The sequence below is a fragment of the Corvus kubaryi genome, unplaced genomic scaffold, assembly GCF_017639235.1.
Source record: "Corvus kubaryi isolate FWS band 111438036 unplaced genomic scaffold, C.kubaryi_AGA036_p1.0 137, whole genome shotgun sequence".
Classification (NCBI taxonomy): domain Eukaryota; kingdom Metazoa; phylum Chordata; class Aves; order Passeriformes; family Corvidae; genus Corvus; species Corvus kubaryi.
In genome coordinates, this window is record NW_024580671.1 from 9,465,519 (window position 1) to 9,491,082 (window position 25,564).

The 25,564-nt window shown below is 42.3% G+C and overlaps 2 long non-coding RNA genes across 2 annotated transcripts; one reads left to right on the plus strand and one right to left on the minus strand.

Annotated features, from left to right (window-relative positions):
* On the minus strand, nt 1-24,884 carry LOC121659587. The gene is made up of 4 exons (XR_006014379.1): nt 24,551-24,884; nt 10,783-10,892; nt 7,788-7,930; nt 1-2,005 (listed from the first exon to the last, which is right to left on the minus strand). It is a non-coding gene; the product is annotated as an uncharacterized LOC121659587 (long non-coding RNA).
* Nucleotides 10,438-17,051, plus strand: LOC121659586. The gene is made up of 3 exons (XR_006014378.1): nt 10,438-10,695; nt 10,798-10,896; nt 14,843-17,051. It is a non-coding gene; the product is annotated as an uncharacterized LOC121659586 (long non-coding RNA).
* Nucleotides 24,885-25,564: the final 680 nt, after the last annotated feature.

Genomic DNA, 25,564 nt, shown 5'->3' on the forward strand with positions numbered 1-25,564 from the left:
CATGCTTTTGCAGATGATTTTACATTTAGTTATAGTCCCAGAAGTTCACATTCATTGTCTGAGGGTTTTGGGACGTAAAGAGAGGACTATAATAGAGGGTTTGATCCTGCCAAATTTTTAAGTGCACCTTCTCCTTTTCAAAGGTGCTGCCTTTCCACATGCTTAAGATTTTTTTGGTGCTGGTTCTTTGATGACAGAAAGTCTTACTGCCTCTGAATACCTGTCTCTGCCATGCAAAGCCATTCGCCATGCAGCTAAATCTCCCCTCTGCCTTTTCTTACCCAGCAGGGAAGCACAATGGGGGAGACTTGGAGACAGTACAAAATTGTAGCCAAGGCATTTGTTTCTCATTATATTCGCCCTTCCCAGGAACACAAGTGGCAGCTTGCCATGAATTAGATCTGCTCAATAATTCAGCCCCCTAGTAATCAGAAGGCAGCAGTCAGAGCTATGATGGATAACGGCCGGGTGTCAATGTTGGGTCTCCCCAGTCTATCATCAGCCATTGTGATCACCAATCATATTCTACCTGCCTACTTCCACTGACAAGCCACAAGGGGCTTGCATTAAACTGATGGTTAATTTCCTGTTGGTAGATCCTCCATGACCTGGGTTCTGCAGAGATGTGCCATTCGGCTCTCCTTATGCAAGAGCTGACCAAAGGCAATACAGGAGTGTTGGGTCACACTTTCTCAGCTGCAGAAGATGCAACTTCCTTGCAAATGTAAACTGAGAAATTTGGCTAAAACTTAACAAAGCTCTGTTGTTTTGATAATAGGTAAAGCTGTTGTATTTTCTGAAAACATCACTATGTTTGTAAGAGTCAGACTTATTCACCAGTGGTCTTCAAAATCCATATCACCCTAGTCACAGTACTTCCTAAGTCAGGATTCCCAGTCTGGGAAAAGAGATTTGTCAGATCATGAATCTACAAGTAACTGGCTTAAGTATTATAGAAGTTTTTTTTTGGTATCTTAAACCTTCTGCTTTTGTTGTGCATGCTTTCTCATTTTATTTATTTAGGAAGAGAGAACACAACCTACAAAGCTAATGAGGGAAGATGCACAGTCAAGTGTATCCCCAAACTCTTTTAAAATGAGCATGGTTGTGGTGGCATGGCTTTTCATGGGTGGTGGGATGCCTTTCAGTGCTAAGGGCGCCAGGCTCTGGTGACTGGGTGTTCAATACCACCCATCAGTGGTGCTTTCTTCCTAGGATCAGGAAGATCCCCTTGAGTTTGCTTGCTAACAACTCGTGCACTACACTGGATACTTTCTGACTCCCAAGTGTGGTATATCTCATACTTGAATGCCCTGAAGAGATTACTTTAGATTATCTGCCCAAAACCACCACTGGGTAACTACTTGACGAAGGTCAGTTTTGGACATTTCCAAAAACAAAGGATGACAATGTTTAGCCACTCTGAGTCACAGAGACCTGTTTCAAGAACCTATATTGGTGTTCTCTGTGGTAATTTCTTCAGTGCATACTTTTGTTCTAATCTCTCATAGGCTTGAAGCTTTCTGGAGTGGGAGTTGAACAGGTGTCCCAAGAACACTCATACATTTGGCTCTTAGTTGGACTAGCTGGAAATAAGAATTTTAGCTTGCAAAATGTTTTGAGATGTTAGCAGTTATTTTAGTTACACTGATGATTAAAAGGCTGTTGAAATTTTTTAGAAAAAAAAAAATCAGGGAAAAGAGAGAAACTGTTTGTTAAGGCAGTAATGTATTTACTCACCTGGTGAGAGGAATCAAACTCAGGTAATGCTCAGTCCTGTGCATTGAGATTATCAGTCTGTTTGTCTCTTTCTCCATTTGATCAGAAATGTAACTCTGAACCCCAAGATGTTGCTAACAAAAGTTTCAACTACTGTTATATTTCCTTGAATAGTTTTGGTTTCAATGAAACAGCATTTTCTGGTGCAAAACATTTAATTGAAAAGTTCCCATCCAGCTCTTGTGTTTACATCCTCTTCAAGCACTACAGGCTTCTGGGCAGTCAACTGGAAAAAAACAATGCAAGTAAGCATTTTATTTTGTCTTTGATTTTATTCAAGTTACAAAAACCCGTTACATATGACAGTAATTATATATTTTATATATTTGGTTTCATTCTGAACAGCAAGCCACAGCTTGGTTATTTAAATGGATTTTTTTTTTGAAAACTTGCTTCATCTGGACTGTTGCTGATCAAAAATCTACTTTACTTTCCCTTTTCTGCATTTTAAATCAATTAAAACAAAACCAAACAGAAAATACTCTGAGAAGCACTGTGATGAAATAAAATAGAAGAAGGTGCTGTTAATGCAGGGTATTTGTGTGTGACAGTGGAGGAGGCATTCCTGCCTGTGCTGCTTCATGCAGAGGGTACAAGTGCCAGGTGCCATGACTCACATGGGTGCAACATCTGCCTGGACATTTTGGTGTGCCACCAGGCCCTGCCTGGCTCAGCAGTGCAGAGGGAGGAGTGACACTGCCCCACAGCTTCACTCTTCCCAGTGCTCACCTCCTGTACAGGCACTGTGGGTTACTTGTACCAGTGGTTTGCGGGTGCTGAGACCTCCTCACTTCAGCCATCTGCAGGGACTGAGCTTGCTGGCACTGCTGGCTCATGAGCCACAGTCCACTTATTGCCTGAGAAACTACAGGAGGCGCTGGCAGCACATCCTTGGAAGCATGTTTACATGAGACTTTTAATAAGATTGTCAGGGAAAAGAGAGGTATCACGGTGAGGCTGCATGGTGGTTGGCAAAAACCTGGAGATTTGATGGTTGTCCATTGATCCATCACTTTTATAAATGGATAAAAAAGAAGGTAACTTGACTCAAACTCACCAATGCCTTTCATGTTTACACCCACTCTCTGGTGCTGGAGTTTTACCTAGCGTTTAGCTGAAATCTTTCAGGAATGCAATAATTCAACAGGTTCCTTACTCTAAGTTGGCCATTTCCTTATATTCTTGACCATTTATTTTTCTTCTAAAATATTCTGGCTGCAACACTTTTTCCTAACATTTCATTGAATGAAACAGTGTGAATAAGTAGAATGAGAGGAGATCCCAAGAATTATACCTGCTTTCTTCTGACCAGCCCTGAGCAGATCCTCCTACTGTGGTTTCTTCTTTGTCTTGGGAAATTCCCCTTTTGGGGGGATGCTGGGTGTAGACATTTTCAGAAAATGCTGTCAGCACAACTCCTGCAGAGCTGCAGGAGGAAGGGAGGGGACTGGGGGAGTGTGGTAGGGGCCCAAGCGTTTTTGGTAAAACAGTCAAAGCATAGAGTTGCGGTATCAGCAGTGAGACGATTGTCAACTACAGGAGAAACATTTCCATTTCCTACCAAAGGTCACAACACTTAATAGCATCATCAATATGAACACCACTAAAGACCAAATCAGCCTAGTATGCAAGGCTAGTCTGGGGTGCTCTGCAACAAACTCCACTCACCTGGACCAGCAGAAAGGCCCAGAACTCCATGGGCAAGATTCTTGCACAGAACAAAAGAGGGAGAACTTCCCTACTGAGCAGAATGGATGCAGGAACAAAAATGCTGAGTGTAGTGCTGTGGGGGGTGGCTCTCCCACCACACACAAGTATGGGGAGGTGCAGCAAAGCCTTCTTGTGATGACTGGCTGTGTTATCTGCCACACAGCTGCCTTATGTAAGATTCAGCTCAGGACTGGAGTACCTACGCTGAAGTGCTTGCACAGAGATGTCAACACCTGAGCTCAAAAGGGTGATTCAATTGCCTCCACAGAGACTTCTCATGTTGCCTGAGATGCTACAGGAAATCGGAGACATCTACAAGGAGGTGGCAGATGCAACACAGGACCTCCCAGTACAGCACATTGAGACTTGGAATAACATCCTGAAGCATCCAGTTTGGCACTCAGCACTGTGAGCAGCCTGGCCATGTCCAAGGTTATTTAACTTCTCAATACAGTCAAAAGATTCTAGGAAATAATTTGATTTGGCAAGAACTAGACTCTTAATGTCATGGCCAGGCTGACTGCACTGATAAGATCTCCATTATGGGGACCATACGTACCCACCTCACATGACGATGACCAAATGTAGATACTTTAGTGTTCCAGTCTTCAACCAAGGAAAGAAAAAATATTGAAAAAAGAAAAATCTGCACATGTCAAAAGCACACTGCCACCTCAAGCTAAGCTATTGATAGTAGCCTCCTCTGCAGCAGCAAGGCCGAAAATGTCCTGAAGTTAACTAGGGTTGATGTTGACTCCATTGTGCCCCACAGGCAGGTTCTTACCAGGGCATTTAAAATTCAAATCAAAGGAATAATCAAGGGAAATTAACTCCCTGCAAACAATAGACCTGGACTGGTCTTCTTGAATGTGCAGAGCTAGTCTTTTTTCAGTAGGCCCCAAGCACTGCATGAGGAGGTCGATAAAAGAGATTGATTTTGGGTGGCTGTAGACCTCCTCCAGCAGGACCCAGTCCCGGTGAACCATCTGAGTGTGTCACAAAGGGGCTCGGTACTGCTCCTAATCCAGTTCTTGTGCTGATTGCAGAAAGCACATGATGCTCTGGGATTCTGTCCATGCCTTGTTGGCCAAAGCACATCTCACTCCAGATGTGTTTTGTGCACACCAACTCTATCACTAAAGTATTTTCTGAAGGACAACTCCCTCCTCTTAGCCTAGGATTTCTGGACATGCTGACTTCCTTCCACTTCAGGAACTAGATTGTATCCTTCTTCTACCCTCAGCTCAGCTACTTCTCACCTTTTCTTCTCTATATGCTTGCCCAGGTGCTGCAGTCTGAACCAGCACAGTGTTTTTTAAAACAAGTCTCTGTTTTGGAAGTACAAGAGAGGATGGAATCCAAGCTGTTCCAGGAAGCATAGGCTTGTTTTGAGTCTGCAATGGCAAAAATCTAGTACCTGATGAAGTAATAAAAGGGTATTTTAAAGAAACTTGTCTTGGCTGGATTGTTAGCTGATTAATGAAGGCAGGTGCCAAGTGACTGTGAAACTGTTGGAGCCATGGCAAAGCAAATTTTTATTGTTGCTTTTGTGTTTTGGTATCTTTTTTCTAAAAATCCCCAAGCCAGTCTAGGCAGAAGTACTGTGCTAGTAGGGGGTTTAAATGGATTGGAGAGGGAGTTCAGGATTTCTGTATAATTCCAAGGCGTGACAAGCCAGAAAACCTGCCAGTTTTATATATTGACTCTGAGAGCCAGTATAAAGTTCAGCAAACAGTGAATATGCTCAGCAAAGGAGAAGAAAAATCCATTTTTAAGCAGTTGCTGCACCTGTTTCAGTGGCATCTTTTCCTTATAATGTTCTTATATTGGCTGGGCCTGTGACTTACGCACATGAAGAAGGGGCATGGTGCCTCTTTCTAAACATTTGCATGGGGTGATGGAGGTCCCTGTGATTGAGGCAGTGAAACCTGACTGTGTTACATTTCCAAATGATGTCTAAGCCCCCTTTGCTAAGGTGAAAACAGTTCTGCAAGGAGTAGGGCAACCCAGCAACCAGGCCTAATGTCAGCAATGCCACCTTGTTTATTTATCCTATATGGAGGTTGTTTACTACATTTTATGCTACTGTAACACATATGCTTTCCTATAGGTGCTCTCCATGTGTTGGGCAAAAATACGACGCTTTCCCCACAGATTCTGCATTCAATGGATGTGTTGTTTACAGCCACATCTGCGCCCTTCTCCAGCCAGGTCAAATGTCTGAGCCAGTTGCAGACAAGTAAAGCTGCTGTTAGTGCATATTGGGGCTGTTCCCTGTGAGGCTCTGTGTCACGCCAAGGGGGACATCCAGTCCTGTGCTGGCAGGCAGAGGTGCTCTGGCTGGGCTTGTACCCACCCACGTAACATAACCTTGGGTGAAAAGCAATCAGGTCATATGTGCTATTCTTCCTTTACAGATCTCTCCCAGTTTCAAATTCCCCATGAACCGCATGAGAAAATCAAATCTAAGATGTATTTTGAGAATGGGGAGCCCTTGGAGGGGAGCTGTGTAGGCAGCTGATGGTCACCTGCCTTGTTCACCTGCCTTGATGGTCTTTGCACACAGGGAGTGCAGAGAGCTCTGCAAGGAAACACTGCCCAGTGCAGGGTAGTTCAGCCTACTTGCTAGCTTAGGGGAAATGAAGTGAGGAGATGTGGGGTGAGATGAGCTGACTTGCTGTAGGAGGACATTTCTGGCCTTGCTGCCATCCTGCTGTGCAGTTACAGGTTCTAACCACCACTGTGTTGGGAGATAAAACTAGCAGCTTGTGACTTCACAGGAGCATTTCTTAAAGAGGGCAGTTGCTCCTGTCTTAGCAAAACTCATCCTACCACTCCACTGGTCTTTCCAAAAAAACATCTGTAAGACAAGGCTATCAACTATATAAACTGCTGGACTGCTTGCAAAATAAAAAAGCTCTACTTTTTCCTCAGCCCAAGCATAAGCTTTTCCTGCAATTTCTCCCTGCCCTGCAAACCATCAGACACTCCTGCATTTTTTCATCAGGCCTGCAGCCTGCTTTTTAGATCTGCAAGATTAGCATCACTGACATGAACATTCAGAAATAAACTAGGCAGGTGCTTGGTTTATGACAATCTCAGCTGCAAAATTTCTGGCCCTGTGGCAATGGAATGATCTCGATCCTCAAATCCTCACTATGTTCTGATTGCAGCATTAAATGTGCTCTTTTTTCTTTTTGCAGTGGAGTCTTTTTCAAAGGAATGACTCCATAATAAATAATAAATATATAAATTTAAATATTGCGTGCATGCCTGAAAACTGTAGCACAGAGCACTGAGAGGAAATATTCTGGGTTGGAAAATCTTTTGCTGCACGAGTCAGCTATCCAGATAATGGATCCTTAGAAGTATGTAGGACAAATAGCTCTATGAACCATCTGGGACTCACTCAGCAGTGGGAAAAAGACTGTTAGGCTTGCAAGATCAGCACGCAAGAGTGATTGCTAATCAGTCACTGCTGCTTTGCAGAGAAAACAAAGGCTTTAGCATTTAAGCTATTAATAGTTTCTACCTAGTCCAAGTTTTGAGAGATGCATTCATTTGCCCAGACCATAAATTCAAAATTTTTTAGATACTTTTCCAGACTGAGGTTTCATAATTGACTTAATTTTTATTCACTTGTTCCCATGTCTTTCATGTGCCAGAATTAAGTTCTGTGAAATGCCTGGCTGAGCCACATCTGTTTGAAAACTAACCAGGTATAAAACACAGCAAAACTCCTTTTCAAATCATAATTTCCTGACTCAACTCATCCCACAGCTAAAGGGACACTGCTGCAGGAGTGGGCACAAGGGGCTGGAATCAGGTTTTTTGGTGTCAGCATCCACTAAGGCCATTTCATGCTGATTGTGGAAGCTTAATCTAGTTGGGCTGGATGCTTTTCTTCAGTTTTGTATTACAGTGGAATGAAAGAATAGTTAAAAACAGTTACGATTTTAATCAATTACCTGTTTCAGTCTAAATCTAGTTTGTGATTGCTTCTAACTGGAAAATGCCTATTATTTCCAGAGAAAAAACAAAGATGACAAAGAATAATAAAAAAGCTTATGATTTTATAATCAGGCAGGTGACATTTTGTACATTGCCCCCATAAGGTTGCAATTTTTAGTTATGTACTGATATGTTTAACAATGGCTAACTAAATGGCTAACTAAATGGCTAACTAGACGGCTAAAGGCACAGCTCCTCACAGAGTCTCTTGTGTCCCATGCTAATTTGGCTCAATCTGAGAAGCAGATCAAAGGCATTAAGGTTTGGAAACACTTAATAGAACTCACCTCTGGTAAACTGGGAGTGGGATTCAACTCCAAGTAAAGGAACCTGCTTGTGGGTGTGAGTATGTAGAAGCCTGTCTGAGCACTGCGTGTCCAGGCTGTCTTTCCACCTAGCAGAGATGGATGGTTTGGCTGCAGGAAGGAGTCTGGAATACACAGGGTACAGTGACTTCTCAATGGGACCAGTGGCTCTGACACAGGATCTTCAGGATGTGTACCCTCTGCTGTGTGGGGACTGGGGTTTACGCAGCAAAACTAGAAACCTCTGCTCATATATTTAATCCTTCCACTAGCACACAGCCACCCTGGTTCAGCTGGCTGCCCACCAGAAGCAGGTTCAGCTGCCCATACACTAGTACCTAGTGCTATTCAAAGCACTTTCTAGCACCCAGAACATTGCAGGAGGTTGGCAGATGTGACACAAGACTTCTAGGAGCCGCTCTCTGCTCCTGGGGTAGCAATATGAGGGTAGGTGAGATTTCACATGGTGCTGAATGCCTGCTTTGAGGCAGTAAAGGCAACTCCCAGAATTGGCTTTCCCTCCATTCACAAGCTGCGATGAGAAGACTGTCATGCTGGACTGGGTTTTGGCAATGCAGCTCAAATTGAAGGATATCTGGCAATGCTTCTGTGGTGTAAGGTGCTTCTTGATGCCAGCCAGGGTATCACAACCAATTTGTTAGGAAATGGTGACATTAATGATATGGTAATGATCAGCACATAAATTAATTGCTGTTTTGCCAGGGTTCAAAATACCAGGCCCTGCTAGGCTCTGATTCTGTTGTCCTGCATGCCAATGTAATGCCTGGACTTGAGCGGGATCATTAGATTGAGTAATGAGGTTCAATGAGAGATCTCACAGTCCTTGAGCCAAACCACCCTCTTCCTGCAGAGGTCAGCGTCTATCCCCAGCGACACACAGTTTTATGCTGAATGATGGTCCTTCCAAAAATATTTCAACAGCTGGAAAAGCTGACCATCTGGCCATGAAAACTGTCCTCTGGAAGCAGTAAAGATGGACCAAAAGTAATGCGAATGCTCTGCTCTCTTTAACGAGTTGCTCTTTCCAAATGATTTGTTTTAGAATGAGGTGGTTCCCACTAAGGTCTACTTATGTAAGACACTGAAAGATGGAGAAAATCTTACTGATGTCAAATTTACAAATGCAGATGAACAGCGCTAGTGCGGTGGTGAAAATGCTGTGCAGTGTGTGCGGTGCTGTGTAATCCACTGTGCTCTGAACTGCTCTCTCCAAGGAATGACACAAAAGCTCAGGTCACCTTTGGCAGGAGATGTAATTAGAAGTACATAGTACTGAAAAAAAGGAGAGGGGATAGTTAGCAGAAATACGCCTTTAGCAGGGAAGGCTAATGATTAGCCCACAAATTATTCAAAGTATGTGTAAGTCAACCATGAACCAAAAAACTAAGATGAAAGCACCAAGCAGAGAAATTGGCTGAGCAGAACTGGTCAGCATGTGGGAGTAGGACGTGCTCACAAGCCTAGGAGAACTCTAAGAAAGCAAAGCCCTATGCTATAGAAATTTAATTAGCACAGTCTTTTGATGCTTTCTGACCTTTGCAAAGTGCCTTGAAGACCAATCATGGGATATTCACTTCACCTTAATATAAAAGAGAGACCTTTTTTCAGACCCTCTCTTCATGGCGTTGAGGTAGAAGGAGAGGGAAAGCATGACACTGGTGCACAACACAGGAGGTCCTGTGCAGGGATACTCAATGTAGGAGCAGAACTAGCCGTGTTGAAATTTATTGTGAGGCACAGTCACAAAGGACATTTATTTGAGTGTATCATTATTTACATGACATGGGGGGCTCCAGCCAGGATCAGGGGACTGGGCTGCTGCAGTGTCAACCCCAGCATGAGCTGTATCTTGCTTTTCTTCACTGACTTTTAATTGCAGATGGTTTATTTGGGCGGTAGCAGAATTAACAATGATTCCAATACTGCACTTAAATCGTGAATAATTCACTGCTCCTGTTATTTATTTCTCACTCAACACACAAACATACCTTTTCTCCAAAATTAGGGACTTTACAATCCAGAGCCTTTTTTTTCCCCTGTGAAATTTTTTACAAATTTATTTGGCTTTTTTTTTCTTCTCTTTTTTTTTTTTTTTCTGTACTAGTCCTGGTCTGTAGAAGACATGCATGCACAGTTTGCTCAAGAGGGTCCAGACAGATTATTTTATTCTGGGGGAAAAAAGGTAGGCTCAATATATCAGATAGAGAAAATGACCTTCATACCAAATGCTCTAGGAATCGGAGCTCAGCTGATTTGAGATGATTTTATAAACACATTTTCCCAACTGCTCCTGTCTGATGGCTGCAGGCTGACCTCTGCTTTGCACTTGTTCTTGTAGTGTTGAAGCTAATGGGTAATACAATACATTACACAGGATGCTATGAACCCAGATTTCTGAATTCTCTCATGGTAATGGGACACTGTCACTGTCAGATTTACTGAACTGTAAAGAATAGGGAGACAGGTGACAGCCCAGGTACTCTTTGATGGAAAACAGTGGTGGAGCAATGCCGGGGAACACGAAGACCTGGCTGTGGTGCTCTGTTTTAGTACAGCCTGGCACACACTCAGTCTTGATCACGCCCACCTGGACCTTCATTAAAAGCCCTGATTTGGTTTTCATCTTTTTCTGTGTCTGAAATTCCTGTTTTTCTTTTCATCTTGGAAGTAAGATGCAAGCCAACACCAATGGCATGTGACCAGGCAAGGGAAGTACAGAGCCACTGAAACACAGGAAGGACAGCCTGAAGTGCCTCCTTCAGGCTCTGCTTCCTCACAATTTGGGGAGGGAGAGACTTATCCTGCCACCAGGATGTCTTGTCCTGCCACCAGCTCCAGTAAGCTCAGCAGTGAAGCTGAAATGCTCTTGGTAAGAACTGAACTGTCCTTAGTTGGGAATGATTGTTACTCTGGTGTAGCATGAAAGGAAAGAAGAGGGATTTATATCTAATATTACCTTGGACTGATACAGATCATCTCCAGAACTGGCTCAATGCTTCTTGCTACTGCTGACTATTTGTGCTGTTTGATGAGCTGCATAGTCACTCCGTGCTTTCCCTCCTGTGACTGGGTAAGAAACATCTATTGGAAGAGAATAACAAATGGTGAATAATTTCATTTCAGGCATGAATTCTTAGATGAATGATCATTCATGCTAAAATTAGTAATGCTCACAAGGGCAAAACAAATGTGCAGGGATTGTCCAAATAGTTTCCAGTAAGAAATATAATGAATTGAAACAGCTAAACTTTGCACTTTTATTGGTTAGAAGTTTATTTTAGGTAATTTTTTTTATGTCATACAACATTACTACCCTAAAATGATTTATGTACTAAGTGATATATATTTCCCTCTTTCTTACAAAAATGATTTATGGTTTGTATAGCAACAACAGCATTATTCCAGGTATTAAAATGTGGGGCTTAGCCCACATGTGCTTTTGATTTGGAATTCATACATAGCATTTATTGCATCTAGGATTGCAGAATTACATTGTTTTGAAATCACCAGCACATTATATCACACAGAGGACAGTCTGGTGGTTCTTGGAGGCAATTCTTTGCCCCAGGCTGGCTCTGTTATGCACGCTCCCATTATTTTCAGTGGAGTGGCAGCTAAAGGAGACCATGCAGCATGTCCCAAGACCACGTGAGGGTCATCCCTTCACAGCACTAAAGTGGTTAAGTATCCATTTATAGCCTACTTTAAACATAAGTATTTCCAGACCAGACATAGTACATTTTTAGCAGGATACTGTATTTCTCTCCACAGATTACTCTCTCTGCTTTTAAATACCTTAGCCTGCATTTTCAGACAGGATCAAATTGTCCTGTAAAACTGTAAGGATGTGAATACACTTACATCCACCTCTTTGCACACCCACAGAAACACACATTCGCACATTTTTTCTTGAGTAAGTGGGATGATATTTGCAAACAGGATCTTAATCAGCATCTAGTGGGTCTGCTCTCTCCTTGTCACAGAGGGACCCAAGGAAGATGTTGCTGCTGTGTCAGGTACCTCAGCTGACTGCAGAAGATACCAGGTGTTTAGTTTTCAAATCACATAAAAATAACTTACACATAGAGAGCAGTGAATCTGGATTCTTGCAGAACAAGCACTTAGATGGAACACCTTTGTAGGCTGCTGTACAGAAGAGATAGGAGAGCTAGCCATGGCTTTTATTAATCAAGAATTTTCCTCCTAGATGTTTGACCCCTATGGAATACAGCATGTTCATCCAGAGGGTGTACAATTGCTGCGGGAAAATTCCTTGGCACCCACTGCCATTTAAAGATAAAAAGGCTGTCCTGGATTTGGAAATATGTATGTGTGTAGATCATCCTGCTGGAGCATCAAGGAACCAAAGCTGCAGTGTGTGCAACTCAATTCCTCTTGGCAATGGGCCTGACAGATTTTTGTAGCTCGAGAAGACCATACATTCAGATATGATATTTTAAGAGTCAGTCTTTACTAAGAACTGTGCTGGCACTAACCTCTTGCCTGCAGACGACTCACCCAATCTTGTAGCTGAATTTAGACCAGTGGCTTACTCACTCTGGCATACTTGTCTCTATATTAACACTAGGAACCTGCCTGCATTAAAATACGCCTGCTTCTGTGTGACAGCCCATTTAGTTAAAGTGATCCACAAAAGATACCTTACCAGGGAATATCTGGTCAAAGTATATATGAAAGAGGCAGCCCTCTTTGCTTCAGCTGAACTTTTCTACCTCTGCTATGATCTGATAGAGCTAGCTCTTCCTTAAAGCATGCCTATCTCTATAAATCCCAAATTACACAGATGAAATCTAGCAGAAGTCCTTTGGCCATAGGTTGTGAAGACTTCCTTGCAAACTCTTGTGCAGCTTGACCAAAACCCTTCACTTGTGTGGTCCTGCCTGCAGTTACAGAGCTCTTGACTCCCTCGGGCAAAAGGTGGTAGAGTTCCCAGGTCATGTAGGGCTGGAAGGGATGTCCTGACACCCCGTAAGTTCAACTCCACGGAGGAAACATTGCTGACCTAGGCCCGGTGGAAGTGGGGCACTAAAGTCTGTGGCTAAATGGGAGAAAAGGATGGTAAAAGTAAAAGCAGTAGTGCAAAAACTGTGGTTACTTTGGCTAAAGGTATGTTTTACCTTACACTGAAGGTACCTTTTCTCTGGATTAGAGAGTATGTAAAGGATGGGGTTGCAGCCTAGATAAAACTGAAACATCCCGACTTGCATTTCAAGCTTGCAAAAAGGAGGCTCTTTGAGTGCCTGCTCCACCATGATGCCTCACTTTGGGAAAAACATCAAGGCCATATTCTTGTGGCAAACCCTCTTCTGGTCTTCTTGTATGGTCTCTCTAAACTGCCATTTAAGTTAGTATCTTCATCTGTCCGTTTTTATTTGTTTGACTGGGTCTAGTGAAGAGCAGAGACAGGCAGAAGATAAATTACAAAGACTGAACAAGACACCTCTTCGTCTGGTGCCCAGTTTCCCCAGATAACTCCGCCAAATCATTTGCTCAGGATTTTTTCAAAGCAACTTAGACTACTCAAAATAAATTAGACCTCGAAAGCCCTTTAGCCCTTTGTATCTCTGCAAAACTTTCACATGTTACTAATTTTATTTTTCTCCTCTCAGTTTCAGTGTAATTTATAATCACAAGGAATATACAAATGGGTTCACCATGGTCAGCAGGTTAATAAATAGCTGTTAAGATCTGCACTTCACTTTACTGTGCAACTGCATATTAAGAACTTCCTGTTAAGAGGCAGAGCACACAAAGTCTCCTGTGTCATCTAAGGTAGAATACTGAGCTTAAACTCAGAAAAATCCATCTGACTATGGCAGAGTGTACACTGACAATGATATTGTTATGGTAGGGATGCCTACAACTTCCCATGAAAACTTTACTTCCAAATCGCCTCTCTGCCTGTTGCTTGGAAAAAGTTGCTTGGGAGATAAACAGCCTATAGTTTGGGATTTTGTTAATTTACTTGTGAAGCTGGAAAATATTCAAGCACTTCCTCTTGTTCACCCAAGAAGAAATGTGTGTAACATGTCTTCTTGTTGAGTTTAATTTTGAGCACAGAGCAATTGCCACAGGATGTCAATGTTGAAAGAACTTAGATGAAGTTGAAGAAGGAAGTTCATCAAGGTCACAATAAACCCAACAAGACTGGCTGAAGCTGCTGGTGACAGAGAGGTGATGACAGAGCTTACAGAGGGGAGGCTGTACCCCTCTCCTCTCACATTGCTGGCATGCTTCCTTACATAGCTCTAACTGGTCACTACTGGAGTCAGCGTTGCAGTTGTGGGAGCTTTTTTTTTATGCTGACATGCCTTTCCCATGGGTTTTAGTCAGTGTGAAGGTAGAGCAAAAAGGAGGTAGGAAGAAAAACTGGAGTGATAAGAAGAAAATGCTCCTGAGAAAAGCTCTGTGTTTCTGCATGGGCAGAACTGGTGCTTGTGACTTGCAAACAGGAGCCAGGACAAAGAAGCTGTCATCCCAGGACCACACACAAATGAGCCTATGGCTCTTATTCCCTTGCAGATTTTAGAGGTTTTTCACAATACACCTTTTTGTTAGATTCTAATAACTACCAAAGAGGAATGAGATTTATATGACAGAGGAAACTACACTAGATGAAGAAAACACACCTGAATTAGAGGCCTTTTGATTAGATCTGGGGTGTACTCAATACGTTTTGTTTGAATTATCTTGTCATGAGAACTCAGCCTGTTTCAAACCATCAAAAGTGAGTTTCTTATAATTTTATATCAAAACTATGAATGTTTCTTCATCAGCACACAAAATCACTAATCGATTAGTTGTTTCACAGAAACTGAAAACTTGTTTTGATAAAAGATGGCTTCATCTTTCATTTTTCTGGGGTTCATGCTTCTCCTTAAAACATTGAATACCTTGCAAATAATGTGAGCTTGCTGATATTTTTCTCTTCTTTTCCATATTAAAAAAAAGGGTTGCTACATAATTTATCTTTGCTTTTCATGCCTGTTTTCTAGAGCATCCTTCCCAGATGGGTTGAAGAGCATGAAGTTTGGCCCAGCATCACGTCAAACCTTTCCTGAAGTGACTCATTCTGTGGAGTCTTCTGAACTCAACTTCATGACCAACTTTGTTTCTCCTTTTCCATTTGTTATATTACTTAGGTCTGACCAATGTTGTTTCTGTTTACATTTTCAAAGGGTTTAGTACACAAAACATAGTGCCCCTAATGAGTTGTAAGCTGTAAGTTGTGTGTTCCCTTCTACCTCTATGTTGAAGACATATAAACAAGCACACACTTGCACATGCGTATACAAGTTCAGTGTATAGCCAGAATAATATCATCCTTAATTATGGCTGTAAGTGAAGCAAAATTCTCAAAGCTGGCCACTGTATTATTTTCTAATCAAATATTAAACAGCTTAATTTTGAAGAAGAGGGATCGCATTTCAAAACTTGCCTTCTAGAAATGACTCAATAAAATTTTTATAAGCTGTAGGCTTTTCAAGAGAACAGACTCCAAAGACGGGTGTGAATTGCATTTGTGTTTTTGCTGGGTCTGTTTTTCCTGCCAAGTGCAGGTGTCCAGCATTCACTTTTTATTTTGCTTTTATCTGCATTTTGTGCTCATTATCAAAATACACCTTAGAGTCTCGCCAAATTTCTTTAAAGCTCCATCCTTTGGGTGTGCCTTCTGAGCCCTCCTCCCTCTCTAATTTAGCTGTTTATAGTGGTGTTCAGCTTGAAATGCAAGTAAATAAATTCTGGGCACTGATCCTATTTGGCATTGGGAAAGACCTTTGGGGCAAATACACACTGGAAATCCCACAGCTGTCACAAGCTGGGCTTTGCACAGGAGCAGCTCCAGTGAGGTGGGGATGCCCTGGGAAGAGAGGCCAGGAGCCTTCTTGGTGGCAGTGTCACCTCTGTCCACCTGTCCCTCGGCCACTGATGGACTGCAAGAATGGCAGCAAGGGCATTACAAGAGCAGTTTGTGCCTTTTGCTGCTTAGCTCCCAAGGGCTCATCCACAGCATGCTGAGGTGCAGAGCCCCCAGCCATGTGGCACAAGTAGGATTCTCCCTGCAAGGCTCCTCACTGTCCTGCGGACACCCCCACTGCCAGAGAAACATGCTGTTTGTAGCCCTTAATGATGAGTTGTGCATCCAGGGTCACACATGGGCACACTTCAGAGCCCCAAAACTTGGCATCACAGGGAGCCCTGGGACCTTACCTCTGGGTTTACTCTGCCTTGGAGTAACTGTGGATAATTTGCAAAGTTCCCCTGGAAGAGAAAGTCCTAAAAATAGTCTGTTCATTGTTAGGAGTGTCTGAGAAAAACTTAAAATTATATCAAATTGAAGTATTCCTTCTGAAAAGAACACACACACACAAACACACGTGTACACACACATATATATACATATATGCCTTTTAACCTTCTAATGAAATTTTTATATGTTTAATAACTTGGAGATGATTTGTTAATGTGCAAGACTTTTAAAAAAATCGTTATGGATAATTTCTGGTTAGTTCAGAGTGGAATAATTTATTTTATTTTCTATATTAAATGTTTCATGCATATTATAGCTGAACAACATTTTAAAGAAAAAATGCAAATAAGCCATTATTAATTTGTTAGTCAAATTTTAAAAGAATTTTCATGTTTTCTCTATGTATTGGAAAACACTATGCTATGTAAAGTAGGTTGTTTTATTCCATGTAAAACAGCAGCTGATTATAATAATTTTTAAACAACTGAAGTCAGCAGTAAATTATTCAGATATTTGGACTTAGTTATTATATTATAATAGAATATTGAATTATGCAGTAGTAATTCTGATATCAATAAGTAATATAGAAATAGCAATACAAAGTCTAACATTTGGCTGGAATATGAGAAGCCACAACAACATAGAAATAGTTTAAACTTAAATTTCTTTTTTGTTTTCTTTAAATATATTTATTAATTTAAAAACCAAATGTTTTCATGGAATATCTTTCAAGATTGGTATGATTTTGTGAATAAAACAATAAACAATGTTTTTGTCAAAAGGGCTTTTTCCCAGAGAGCAGCAATGTTGGCAGAACCAGTCAGTCAGGTTTCCCCTGAAGTGCCCAGGAGGGCTGGAGCACCACCAGGCTCAGCTGGTGGTCCTGGCCAGCAAAAGCTGCCAAGAAGCAGTCCCATACACTCATCAGAACCCATACATGCCTCACAGTGCACAGAAACCTCCCCTGAGACAGAATCTTCTTCTGTAAAGATGGTTACAGGCAATGGGTGGACAGTCATAAATTTGGGGAGAGAAGTGGAAGGGTGAACAGATATTTGTGGGTTTCAACTACAATAAAAGTAAGACATAATATAGGGATATTAAAAGCTAACACAGGTCAGTCATCCCCCTCTGCCAGAGACAGGCAAAACTGAGTCATTTATCTGTGTGTGCATTCAAGTCAAGGAATTCATTTCAGATGGGCACGTTTCCACCTGCGCTGAGTGGCTGGTACTGACTCTGCACCACACACACTACTGTGCCCAGTGACCCATTGTAGGCTGGTACTGGCCAGGCAAATGCACACTGTGGAGTGCATGCACCACAGGGCCTACTTAACATACATCCATCAGTGCCTGCCTTCAGAAAATGTGCACGAGTGTAGTAGTCAAAACCCGACAGGTTAGGTTTATCAGACCCCTGTTCCTTAGCTGTAGTGATGTTGCTGCCATGGCCATGCTTGTGCTTCCAGCTGTTGAGAGCCCCAACATTTGCCAGACTTTAGATGGCTCCCATGGCAAACACTGACAGCGTGCTTTGGCTCCAGCCCTGCTGCCACACTCAAAGTCCTCCTTCCAAAACAGACCCTAGGGATGGCAGGCACAAGCTGGAGATAGCCACATGTTATTTTTAATACAAGGATCAGATCAGCCTGAGTTCTGGCAATGCAAGGTGAACGGAGAGCCTCTTCCTCCTATCTTTGGCCTTGCATGAACTGCAGCTCAACAAAGACAAACGCCAGGAATATGACTGACAGGGTGCACCAGTGACTGATACTTACAGATGCACGTTCCTTCCCAGTATGAACAGCTTTTAAAGTGTTTTTGTTAGCTGTGAGAACACAGGCACTGAGCATACTGGGGTAGAGAACTCTGCTGAGCAGCACAATATCAGCTCAGGATTTATTCCACATTTCTGTCTCAAATACACCCACACTACATTGTTAATACTCCTTTCCATAGACATTTGTGCTTATCAGTAGCTAAAAGCTCTTCCTAATTTCTACCATTCTAAAATTATTACTATTCATTAATAATTCAGTTGACTGAAAAAAAAAGTATATTGTCCTTATCTCTTATTTCTTGAAATTACAGGACCATAGAGCTAATATTCTGGACTTGTTATATTTCTAACTTGGTAGACACTGAGAAAGTCAAGACGGTAGGTTTCATTTCTGTCACAGAACTTTTTCTAATTCTGAAGAACTGTGAAGTAACAGCCTGGCAATGTCATGTCTCTTACAAAAGCACGTGCCCAGCAAGACAGAACTTTAATCTTAGGTCATCATTCATTTACTCTGCAGCATCCACGGTATAAAAGTAGCATCAGAGAAGATGTTATATATGGTCCTCACCTGGAAGGTAGATAAGCTGTGCAGTGGTTGTCCATCACAAGTGGAAAGCCTGTTCTCAGGCCTACATAAGATGCTCTTTGGACAGCTCTCCTCCTGGACATCCTCCCAGACCTCCCATCCTCCCAGAGGTGCCTACCCAGTGGCAAGGAGCAGGGCAGCAGCATCTGCAGTTCTCCTGGCTCCCCTGGCTCCTACCTCCCAACATCACTGGGAGAAGAGGACAGCAGAGAGAACTACTGTTACTGGACCCTAACAAATAAAACCATTTTGAAAGCACTGATAGCTAACAGTGATCAGGAGAGGAACATATATTTGCAGGCAGAATATCAGCAGTCCACTCAAGACAGCCAACACTTCCAGTCTCATGGACATTTGTAGCCAGGCTGTAATTTTCTTTTCTATTGCAGCCAGTGGTGAAAGAAAATACAAAGCACAAATACTCCTCTGCAATGACATGTTCAATTCTCATTGGAATGAGAAGAAAAATGTGGAACTTGTGGCCATTCATGACTGCAGGGGTCTAATTAACCCCAGTGATTAACTGGTTTGCTTTGACACCTAGGCTGCTCTTCTTTGCTGCAGTCACCCAGCACAACACGTGAGATTTTTAAGGTCTGCTTAGAAATGCCCTCTTTTTGCTACAATCAAAGAGGAAGGATGCTTTCTGACACTTTGCCAAGCAGAAGAGTTTTCAGAGACTTTCATCTGCAGCACTGGAAATGCCAGACCTCTCCATTTCCCTCCCAGCTGTATTAACTGTCCATTTCTTCTCAATTACGGAGAAGGAATCAGTTGGCAGTCTGTTCCCTGTGCAACAGACTGAGAAATATCACATTATTTATTCTGTACTAGCTGAATGAGGCTGGAAAGATTCATTTCTTCTCAGTCTGCTTTGACAATGTAATTTGTTACACAGGATTTAATTCTACAAGCTAGAATTAAGCTAGGAAACTGCAGGGTATCAGAAACTGTCTGCAAGAGAGTTCAGTGCCCGAGAAGGACTCAGTGCCCCAGAGCCCCATGGGGCCTGTGCTAGCCCTGTGCACAGCACCAGTGAGTGGATGAACCAGCAAGCCTGGGACAGCCTGGGACAGCCTGGGACAGCGGGGTGTGAGCTGCTTATTTTGTGAGTGGACATGCATTATCCCTATATGATAATTTTATGGGTCTTTCTGTGGTTGTTGCCACTTGTAGAACCAGTTAGCAGAGATTTCAGTGGTGCAGGCACCTACGTACCAAGTGTGAACCGAATTCAATGACAGCTTATACCTCCATTAGTCCAAAGCAATCCATCAACAGGTGAAGCAATAGACAAAAGGTCTGGAGACCTGGCTAATGTTTTGGGCCTTGCCCTCAGGCAGGCTCATTTTCATACTTGTCTGCTTGTCTCTATCTTCTGCATCAACTCTAACAGGTTAGGGGCAGGATTATCCCTAGAAAGGGTCTGTACAGCACCTGGAACACTCTTCTCCTCTCCCCAATCTCAGTTGTGCAAGTGTTTGTCCTTCCACCATGCATGATGAAAGTAGTCCTTTATATATTTTAGGTACAGCAGAGGAGAAAATTTGGTCAATTTTTTTCTCTGACTTTACTCACCCAATCTATTTTTACGGTATAGAATTGATGCAGAAAAGTCAAGTTCGTGACAGGGAACCGCCCTTTACATAACCTTACTTAAATAATTTCCTAATTCCTTCAGGCTTTACTGGAATATATTGATCAAAACTGTTTTATCTTTTGTTCTTTCTCTATGCTTGGATTTTCTCTTGGCTAGTGCAGTTGGAGTTAATCCATGCTAAATGCTTTGGGCCAAATTTTGTGTACATCTACATGGCAAAAAACAAGTGACTGTCAAATGGTGCAGGATACACTTCCTGGTCTCTTAAAATTTGCTCTATTTAGGCAATATTACTAGGGGTACTCAAAGAGATTGGCTGCAGTTGCTAGGATCAGACACAGCTCAGGCAAGCACTGAACTGTGCATTCTGCTTTTCCATTTCCTTTGTTTTTTTCCATCCAAAAATATCTTCTTACTGAAAAGAAGAACCTGTGCAGGACACTGGTACATCACCCGGACATCCCTGAAGGCCCCAGTCAACTCACCTCTGCATAAAACATTGCTGGCACATGCTCATCTGACTTTGCACTTCTTACAGAATTGCTTCCTACTTTTTTAGACTATTTCTCCTATTTGTCGTGATCATATTAAAGTCCAAGGCTTGCCTTCAAATTGCTTGCAGCTCCTCCTGCACCAGCTACTGATTTGTAACTTTCTCCTTTTTACAGCCTCTCAAATACTGTAGAAAATACTGATGCGCCCTGGACCTTGGACAGACCTCTGGGCCCTCATTTGATATGTTTTCTGTCTTGACATTAAACCTTTGCCAATTATTTCTTGAGAGTGGATTTTCAATACTTCAAGCAGCAACCTTCCAGTTTCTCCAAGAACATATTACTATAGTCTGCTTTTAAAAATATCAGAGGAAATACAGGGTCAAATCCCCTACTGCACTCATGGTATCAGACATCTTTTGCTTTTACCATTTTCACTGGGCTTTTGATACTGTCTGGGAAAAAATAGGGTCACTTGGGTTGTTTGATTCTTTAAAAATAGATATTCATTGTGCCTTCTTTGTGCTTATAGGTAGTTTGTTTCTCCTTTTGCTCTAGAAGGTAAATCTAGGCTGGTAGATCTATAGTTTGTGCAGATTTCCTTTCCTCCTTTAAGTGTATAGAAAAATTTTTCTGCTTTCCAGTTTCAGCAATGAATTCTGTCCACAACAACTTTTCAACGATAACATTAATTCCTCTGAAACCAGCTTGCGCTTTACTGTGTCAGGTTTGGCAGAAAGTGCTGTGAGCAATTCCTGCCTCCCACCACCACTGTACCTAATGCCTTCCCTATCTCTCTCCATTCTGTCTCTTCATCACTTCTCCTAGCCCTGAAACTACCACTTTCCCCCAGTCCCCACCTGTGTAAGTAAAATTGTACAGTAATTTTGTCAGTTAGAAAATAATGTTCTCCCTTTTCATCTTTAAAGGATTATTTCAACCCAAGGTATATCACCAGTCCAGTTCATAGATCATACCTAAGGGGAGGCTGTACAGGGGGGAGAGGTGAGGATGAGTATGCAAGAGATTCTGCCAGTGAGCATCTTCAAAGCCTGACTAAAGTGGAAATACAGCCTCCTCTAAGCACTTTGAGGGCCTGGAGGTGAACACTGACAGGTCAACACAATCTCAAAGAAGCTAATTACGCTAATCTTTTTAAATCCAAGTGCTTCCTCTTTTCTCAGATGGTTTTATTTGTCCTCAAATCACGATTAGTGAAGACTGCCAGATATTTTAATTATTTTCTTCATTCTTGGTCCTCTCTGCTGCAGACCATCTGCTTGTTGGGTGATGAACCCAATTTTCTCCTAACTGCCCTCTTGCCACCAAACAGCTTACAGACTGTTTTGTTCTGAACTTCTATTTCTCTTGCAAGAGAATTTTGGGACTTGATGTTTATTGTTGTTCCTTGTATTAATCTTTCTTAACTTGACTGAGTTTCTCCTTTCTGTGCAACTTCCCTGCCAAATATCCCCAGGGAAGCTCTGAAGGGGAGCCAGGAAAACTAGTGGACAACATTTTCTACATAATAATTCAACAGATTAGGGTCAGAGTGTTGTCCTGGCTCCCCTGGATAGATGAACTTGGTGTACAACTCTGCTAGCCTGCTGAAGGACTGCAAAGGGGTCCAAATCTACCAGTGAATCTATCTCCAAGTTTGCAACCCTACCTGTAACTACAGCCAAAAGCATTTTTAGGAGGAAGAGCAGGCTGCCTTTTAGATGAAAAATAGAATTTGGTGCTGGGAGGAAAGCATGTCAAGGAGAGAAAGAAGATGTCTCTTCCTCCAACCCTGGTCCCCTATCCAGAAGATCACCTGAATATCTAGGAAAGGTTGGCAGCTGGGAGGACAAGTGCTGGGCCACTATAGCCTGTCTGTGAGGCCATTAAAAAACAACAGTGTGTGAAAAGATAAACCTGTAATGCTGCCAAGTTAAGCGAGACTTGTGGCATGATGAATTTCCCAGCCACTTATTTATAAATTATTTTAAAGCTGCCTGTGACGTGACAGCTTTACTCTCTTTTCCGGTGTAGTGAGCCATTACTGATGAGAATATGAATAATCAGCTTTTCTCTTTCTTACCCTTTCCTTCTTTCTAGGACCGGTGAAAATGAAAATCTTGTGACATCGAGGCATTGTGCTAGTTGCTCTCTGGTGCAAACTGTTGCAGTGTGAGCTGGCATCAAATGTGCTGCCTCAGTTTACAGCAGCTGTCAGCTCTCCGCTCTCCAGTGTCCGAGGACGGCACATCTCCCACAGCAGGAGACAGGAGTTAGCGCAGCCCGAGGGAGCAACAGTCCAGCACAGATGGCGAGGGGTCAGTAGCCCTGGCAGGTACAGACTGCTTCCAGCAGCAGTGCTGGAGTGGCTCTATATTACAGACCGAACAGTGCAAGCTCTGGCCTGGCTTGTTTATTGAGGTGCAGAACCACCTTGAGTACTCCCACTGCACTGCACCTGGGCTGGTAACTCTCCCCGAGACTGATGTGCAGAAAACAGGAATAACCAGCTTGGAACACACAGAGTCAAGGCACCGTGACAATGAGTTTGATCTTCCTTCCACACCTGAGCTGACTCCATGCAAAATCAGTTTGCAGAGCACAGTGGAATTACTGTGCAGAGATACGTCCACTGGCACCCCAAAGAGCTGCTTTAAGTCAGCGGAATGTATTAATCTGGGCTAACATGCTTTCAGATAAGTCAAATACCAAATTGATCAGGCAAATATCCATACCACTGGATCTATATCCAGTGTAGCTAGCTCATTCAGAGTAGATTGTACACTGATTTCTGAGAAATCTGAATTAATGGACCTTTAAAAAGCCAAAAACCCAGCAAAAGAAAAAAACTCCCTAAGGTTTTTGGTCTTGTGAAAAGCATAAATATTTTTTTGTTCATTTAAGCTGCATTTTGCTTGCAAGATAATCTCTTTCTCCTTTACTCAGAACTCAATTTTAACAAGGAGATGAATAATGCATATTTTACATTGATGGAACATATTCCACTGGGAATCTCAAAATATTTTGCAAACACTAAAGGATGAATCTTTCCAATAGACGTCAGAAGGAGATAAATTATAAAATCAGAGGCATTTTATAGATGGCAAACCAGAGGGACCATTTTTGTTCTAGGACCCAAAGGACAATCTGCACAAAGCTGAAAATGCATACAAGTCTCCTCAGATTTCTAGAACTTTCTGCCTTGCTTCGTATTGACACACTACTTCTCTGACATATTTACACTGCCATATAATACTTGGTTTTTCCGGATGATAAAGAGCTAATTCTCATTTAAACAAACAACTTTTCCTATGAATTAGGAAGCAGGCAGCAGTTCCTCCAGCTGTCAATCAGCAATTACACCATTTGGAAATGGTACCCAGTGATTTGTGATAGTGTAATCCCTTTGGAGTATGAAAGTAGCTCCAGAGTCAGGCTTGATTAGAAATGCCCAGCTGACTGCCAGGGACACATTTCAAACAGGCTTATGCTGGATTGCTGGTATAGTTGTACGCATGAATCGAACAGTCAAACAAACAAATGACCCAATCTGCATTTGCAAAACTAAACTGTGAAGCTCTAAATCCATTTTCTGGACTAAAGAGTGCTACATGTCAAGTACATAACCAGAAAAACAGTTCCCCATGTGCCCTCAAAACAGTGAGCAATATTAATCCATGGAGATAATCTATATTTGCAGACTGTCAGCTCTAAACTCAGGGCATTATTCTACCAGGAACATGTCTCAAACATTTTGAAACTTACAGACATGAAGCTTTTTGCATATCTGCAACATAAACTCATTCAGAGGACAAAACTAGTATTTAAAACCTGTGCCAGAGCACCTCAAAGTCTTTTCACTGACTTGAAATCAGACTTTGAAGTACAGGGCTTTTATTCGACCCTTGTTTAACATGAGACAAAGCCCAACCAGACCGAGAGAGTGACAACAGAAAAATCTCCTCTCATTGTCACTCAAAATCTTACCTGTCATATAGCCATTTTCTTCTTAGACGGAGAAACCTGAGAGGTATTTTTAAGGCTGAAATCAAAATTGTAGCATATGTGAGCAGCTGAGAAATGAAGCATATTCCTAGTCAGACAATTGGCCTGGGGAGGCTGAACCTGATGAGTGTGATTTCTCTCCTGAGTTGAACTCTGCTTTCCCAGGTGCTCTCCAGCAGAAAATCACACCAGGTGCCTTCCAAAAATCTGTGTGCAGCTGATGTAAAACCCTCTGGCCAGACACCAAAGAATGCAGCTTGCCAAAAAGTAAACCAGTTATAAGCTGCTGCTCTATGCTGGCAAGCAGATACCCTAGAAACCCCTCTGCAGAGCTATAAAATTGATTGAATGTGTTTGGAGAGCTGGAGAAAGAGGACAGTAAACTTAACCAAAATCTCACCAAACAGAACATGAGGGAGAGACGGATACAGAAGTATGAATACAACAAAATGCAATTTAGAAATACGTGTTTATTCATTTTACTTGTGTAGACATTACCTTTTTACCTCCATTAGAGGGATCAGTGCAACTGTGGAGCACAGGAGAAAGGAATGCTGGATATCTGGGTCACATGTGAAGTGTGGTTCTGTGCTGTCCAGCAGTGATGCTGATCCAAGGAGCCTGAGCAGACTGTGCCAGTACTGAGGCTCATCTTGATGCCCAGTGTGAGTCTTTCTGCATAGGAAACCAGCTGATTTCAAATAACTCTATGGCAGTGCACAGATATCCACAGGCCCTTTGGTTGTGGCACAGCTGTTGCTGCCTGTGATCTTGGATGACCAGGAAGGGCTTTGATCCCAGGGTCTCAATAGCTATTTTGTGGTGACAAGAAATGCCTTTTAAAAGCAGTGCAGCTCTGCAGCTCTGATAGCAAACTCAGTGGCGAAAAAAAAGGAAGGCTTTTGTTCTGTGTTGTATGGTAAGAAGTGCAATGCATTACTACTACTAATAATGTCTGGATCACATTGAATTATTACCTTATGCCTGGCTCTAATT